The sequence below is a fragment of the Lynx canadensis genome, chromosome A2, assembly GCF_007474595.2.
Source record: "Lynx canadensis isolate LIC74 chromosome A2, mLynCan4.pri.v2, whole genome shotgun sequence".
Taxonomy (NCBI): domain Eukaryota; kingdom Metazoa; phylum Chordata; class Mammalia; order Carnivora; family Felidae; genus Lynx; species Lynx canadensis.
The window spans coordinates 115,378,541-115,384,879 of NC_044304.2; the positions used below are offsets into that span (position 1 = coordinate 115,378,541).

Consider the following 6,339-nt stretch of genomic DNA (forward strand, 5'->3'; position numbering starts at 1 on the left):
ATAATAAGGCGTCTATAATGAGGTACATACATATTTGGACACTTGATATATCAGTAGAAAAAGGAAAGTTTTTGATGACTAGTCCCAGGACAGTTGAATATTAAAACTGAAAACACATAAATTAGGTCCTTAACTTTAGGCCATACACAAAAGTCAACTCTAGCCAGATTAACATTCTAAATGTAAACCTTTTCAAAAACAATATAGATACAGATTGCAGAAACAAATGGCAGAAAACAAAATATATAGTATATATACTTATGACCTTTGGTTAGGAAATGATTTCTGAAAGAGGACATAGAAAGCACAGGGGCACCTGGGTGGCTCATTTGGTTGGGCATCCGGATTTGGCTTATGTCATGATCTCACGGTTCTGGAGTTCAAGCCCCGTGTTGGGCTCTGCGCTGACAGCTTGGAGCCTGGATCCTGTTTCATATTCTGTGTCTCCCTCTCTATGCCCCTCCCCTGCTTGTGCTGTCTCTCTCTCTCTCTCTCTCTCTCCCCAAAATAAATAAACATTAAAAAAATAAAAAAAAAAAGAAAGCAAAACTGGAAACAAAAAGATAGATTAGTCTGACAACATTAAATAATTTTTGTTAACTTATGCTGCCATCTGGAGAAGATACTTATAGCACATACAACCAACAACAAAAAAATATTATACAAAACATGTAAAGAACTCCCATAAATCAATGAATGAAGCACTCAAAATGGGAGAAATTTGTGAACAGGCATTTCACAGAAGAGAGAATAGGGATCCTCAATAAAAATGAAGAGGTGTGCAGTGTCATTAATTGTTAGAGAGATACAAATTGAACAGCAATGTTGGTAAGCATGAAAAGTGGACAATTCCAGATGGTCCCTGGCTGGTTCAGTTGGTGGAGCTTGTGACTCTTGATCTTGGGGTTGTGGGTTCAAGACACATGTTGGGTGCAGACATTACTCAAAAATAAAATCTTTTTTAAAAAGGTGGACAATTTCAAATGTTGGTGATGATAGGTTTTACACTGATGCTGGGTGCATACTTTGGAAAACAATTTGACTTTCTATAGAAAGGAGAACATTCATTTATCATACAACTGAGCAATTCTACACCTCTGTACGTTCCCTAGAAGAGTCTCTAGCCACCAGAAGAAGCATTAGGAATAAAAATTCTCAGTATCACCCAGACCTTCTAAATCAGAAGCTCTGAGGATGTGGCCAACAATATGTTTTAACAAGCTCTCTAAATGACTTTAACATACATTAAATTTCAAGAACAGTTGTCCTAGAGAAACTCATTCAAAGTCATGTATACTTTTTACAGGTTTATGGGGATATAATTACATATCATAAAATTGTTTCAAACATGCCCTAGAAAAACACTTGCACCAAGAGAGATGTACATTGGACATTCATAATAGCAATGTTTATAATAACAAAAACTGGAAACAATCTAATGTCCATTACAGTAGAATGGATAAGTAAATTTTACATAATTACTTGATTACTGTTCAGAAACAAACAGGATATTTAATGCAGACATCAGCGTTATGAACCTCAACAATTTTCAAAAAAACAAATCGTATAAAGTTCAAAAGCATGCAAAATTAACCATGACTTAGGGATGGATTTTCTATAAGAAAAAAAGGAAATATTAGCAAAAAAAAATTACTGGTATTGGTTATTTCTTAAGCTGAAGCTACTACTTGGATGTTCATACTATATTAAAAAAACTGAACTGTGCATATATATTATATATGTGCTTTTGTAAGTATAATAGAGTTGAAATAAAAATAAGAAAAATTGATTTTGTCTAAACAGATGTTTGGCTGTGGTCACCCATACATATAGTTGATCAGAAAAAAGAAAAACACTTGAAGCCTGCTAAATTTTTGAGGAAACTATACTGCCCTCAAATTCTCAAGCTTGCTTGGATAACTCAAGATTCTTCCACCCTCACCATCCCCTGGATCCTGCATTTGCATGGATTGTGAAAGTTGTGCATTTCCCCCAGAAAAGTCACTTTCCCCAGTGCCCACATCAGATGCTGCCATAGATGGCTTTAGAATATCTTCCAAGGAGGCATACCAGGAATTGGGAGGGGATGAATAAGGGACATCCTTCTAGAGAGCAAAATCAGAGTCTGCCTGGTCTGATGGGTCATTCAAGGAACTTTCTCCACTGTTGGAACTTGGAGTCATTATTATTCCTGCCTGGCAGAATTTGGTATTTGCCATGGACTAGTGTTTTCTGTGTATTTCCCATTGTCCCTTTTTCTGAATGAGAATCTTTTTAAATGTTTTATTTATTTTTGAGAGAGAGAGAGAGAGAGAGAGAGCAAGGGAAAGGCAGAGAGAGAGGAAGACAGAGGATCTCAAGCAGACTTTGTGCTGAGAGCGGAGAGCTGGATGAACCATGAGATCATGACCTGAGCCACAGTCGTATGCTTAACTGTCTGAGCCACCCAGGTGCTCCCTTAATGAGAATTTTTTATTGTAATTATCCTATTCTACCCTCATCACTGTAATATTGGGTATTTGGGGAAGGTGAGGGGGGTAAACAACTGTCTTGTCTTTTAGCTATCAACTGCCAAACCATTAAGAGTAGATGGCAGAGCAGACTGCCGAGATTCCAGTCTTCCAGGTGAATGCAATAGAAACTCTGGGGTTGCTTTCCTTAGGGGTCTGACGAATGCATGCAGTGTAAAATGTCTGCATGCGAAGAAAGGTGTGCATGGGTATTAAGCAACTCAAGGGGTGAGCTGTGGCAGACCTTATGGTCTGACTAAGCAAGTCCATGTTTTTAACCCTCTCTTTGACCTCTCACAAAGCCTGGGAAATGTAAGTACTATGCTTCTTTTCCAAGTCTCCTTTATGCAACTAGGGGTGGCCATATGACATAGTTTGGGTCAATCACACGTAAATGAAAAGGTTTTGGAGTGGCTTCTGGGAAAACTTTCTTACTTGATAAAGAGGAATAACTGACGTTGGTTGTCTCCCTTCTTTCTTTCTTGAATTTGGAAAGCATTTCAAGAAATCTTGCAGCCATGGGGAAAATGCCCTGAACCAATGCCAGCAACCGTCTACACCAACATTTCTTTAAAACATTTTTTTTAATGCTTATTTATTTTTGAGAGAGAGAAACAGAGGCTGAGCAAAGGAGAGGGAGACAGAGAATCTGAAGCAGGTTCCAGGCTCTGAGCTGTCAGCACAGAGCCTGACTGGACTTGAACTCATGAACTGTGAGATCATGACCTGAGCCGAAGTCTCAGAGCTTGACTGACTGAGCCATCCAGGTACCTCCCAACATTTTAGAATAACAACAAAGATGAGGAAAACCCTATGTTTAATTAAGCCACTGTTAGTTGATTTATTCTGTTATTTGCAGAAAAAAACACAAGACTGTATATGTAAAATATCTAACACTTACCAAGGCAAGTGTCCCTTTTTCATTTCCATCTGTCCATCTATTTCCTAGATCACTTAAGACAACTTTTAGAGGAAATTATAGTCCCACGATACTTTTTTTTTAAAGCAGAGGTCAAAACCATATATAGTATTTTAATTAGCAAAGGTGTCAGTTTCATAAAAGGTTAGAATAACATTTTCAATTTTGTTCCATTGTCTTATTTGTCATGCCTTATATTTTTATTGACTTTTTTGGTCAGAGTTTATTGCTCCAGCATCTTCCTAGAAGAGTCTACAATTGCACTAAGTCTATTTTAATTATTTCTTTCTGGACTCATTAACTTGTACCTGCCTACATAGACACTCCCCTGCCACTTTCTATAAGGTCACATAGCCTGGCACTTTCTGCCATTTATATTTGCTAGTTTAGCTGCTGCCTAAAAGCAGGGGTTGGTGCTCATAAGGAGATAAAACGGGCAACAGCAAGCAGCCCACCAGGTGTGATTGGAGAGCAGCGTTCTTTCTCCTAAAATCCCATTTTGGGATTACTCTTCTATCTGGCTGTTGAAAAGTTTTTAACCTTCAACTGTCTCTATAAAATTCTAATGTATTTGGGAGATTCTGAAGTTCATTGGCTAAGCCGAGTTATGAGATAAGATTCAGGTGGAGAGTAATTAACAAAAAGTAGTGAGGATGTCAAAGTGGGACTGGGACCTGCCTGAGCAGGCAGACAGCCTTTGGAAAGGAGAAAAGGGGCACCGAAAAGGAAAGAGGGAGGGGCATCTAAACAATATTTCTACATAACATCTTGTCTTTGGGACCCGAAATACAGTGTTCAGGAAAGTACTTTTTTTTTTTTTTATAGATCAGTTATTTAATTAGGTTTTGGTAAGAAATTTAGAACACCAATTTGTGAGGGTAAACTCCATTCGTGAGAGAAAGCACAGAGTGGAGGGAGGTAGCCCTGTAGCTGAGGAACAGCTTTGATTTTTGGTGGAATTTGCGAGTCCACAGCTTTCTGATCAACCTTGCACTGCTGTGTAATCTCATATTTCTCTTTCTCCCTGTTGAAGATCTCATCTTCCTGGTGTCTAGGTTTACTCAGCTTCTTCTTAAAGTAAGCATCTTTGAGGTGTTTGGGGATTTTCACACTATTGATATCAATTTTGGTGGAGGTGGCAAAGACAAATTTCTGGTGTGTTCTATGCAGAGGAACTCGATTGAGGAAAGAGGTCTGGTCACAAGTAGCAAGCCACTGCTCAGTTGCTTCAAGAAAACCACCCTCTTGCCTCTGTGGCGCCCAGTGAGGATGATGGAAATGGTCCTAGGGGCGATGATAGCTAGCAGTGTCCTCACATGTTGACTGAAAGGTTTTTTGCTGTGGCTCAACAGCTTTCGAGGCACATCTTCAGTAGGATAATACCTAGGCATTTTGTAAAGTTTAACACTCGGGTACCACCATTCTTGTCACACCAACTGGTTTTGTGACCGTAGCAAGTACCTTCTCCTTTTTCTTTTCAGTCCTGGATTTAGCTGCTGAATACTTCCTCCTGTACATAGCCTTTCTCGAATACATAGCTGATTGGGAATATCTGCCAATTCCTCTGACTAGGACAGGGTTTTGGCTGCAGTGGGGCTTCTTCTTCTTTAGCCTTGAGGTTATCCTTCTTAGCCTTGCCACCAGCATCAGCCTTCTTGGCTTCAGGTGTCTTCTCCTTAGTATCGGCTTCTCAGCTTTTTTGTCCGCCAACTTGCAAGATGGGAAAGAGTCAGGAAAGTACTTTTGAAATAAAGTATTGCAGTTCAGCCAATTATTTTTCTGTTTGCCAATTATTCCTCCCAGATAATTTATAGAGAGTGCTGAAGGTGATCTGTAGGGAGCCTCAGAGTTTAAGGACTCCTTGAGTAATGATTGATTTCCTATTCTTTTTCTGGGCTGCTAAATGTTCTGCATTGTAATTCAGCTTTAAAAAAGACTTTGGGCAGGAGCACCTGGCTGGCTCAGTTGGTGGAGCTTAGGACTCTTGTTCTCTGGGTTGTGAGTTTGAGCTCCACACTGGGTGTAGAGATTACTTAAAAACAGAATCCTAAAAAAAATTTTTTGTGGAGAATATTTTCAAAGGTGTAAAAAAATCTTGACTATATTGTTTTTATTTGTTTTCTCTTAAACCACCTTTCACTACCTTGGAAGAACACGGTGATTTAGTGACACCCAAACTGGACACAGACACCCAGGACTATTGATTTAACAACACAGGGTGTTTGTGTTTTGTTTTGTTTTTTTTTAAGTAGGCTGCATGCTCAGCGGGGAGCCAAATATGGTGCTTAAACTCAGAAACCTGAGATCAAGACCTGAGCTGGGATCAAGAATCAGATACTTAGGGGCGACTCCGTGGCTCAGTCTGTTAAGCCTCTGACCCATGATCTCACGATTCATGAGCTGGAACTCTGAGTCAGTCTCTGTGCTGACAGTTCTGTGCTGACAGCTCCCAGCCTGGAGCCTGCTTCGGATTCCATGTCTTCCTCTCTCTCTGCCCTCCCCCCCCCCCCCCCCCCCCCCCGCCAAGCTCGCGCGCTCTCTCTCTCTCTCTCTCAAAAATAAATAAATAAATAAATAAAAATAACATAAAAAAAAAAGAATCAGATGCTTAAAGGAGCCACCCAGGTGTCCCTACATTACAGTTTTAAATTTTATTTTTATTTACTTTAAAAATTTTTAAATATTTATTTTGAGAGAGAAAGAGCAAGCACACATGCAAGCTGGGGGGAGGGGGGAGAGAGAGAGAGAGAGAGAGAGAGAGAGAGAGAGAGAGAGAGAGACTCCTAAGCAGACTCCTTACTCTCAGCATAGAGTCTGACCGGGGCCCATCTCACAAACCAAACTGTGAACTCACGACCTGAGCCAATATCAAGAGTCTGATGCTTAACCCAGTGAGCTACCCAGGCCCCT

The 6,339-nt window shown here is 39.9% G+C and overlaps 1 pseudogene; it reads right to left on the minus strand.

The window, feature by feature from the left end:
* Positions 1–4,264: 4,264 nt before the first annotated feature.
* Positions 4,265–5,004, minus strand: LOC115508992 (annotated as a pseudogene).
* Positions 5,005–6,339: the final 1,335 nt, after the last annotated feature.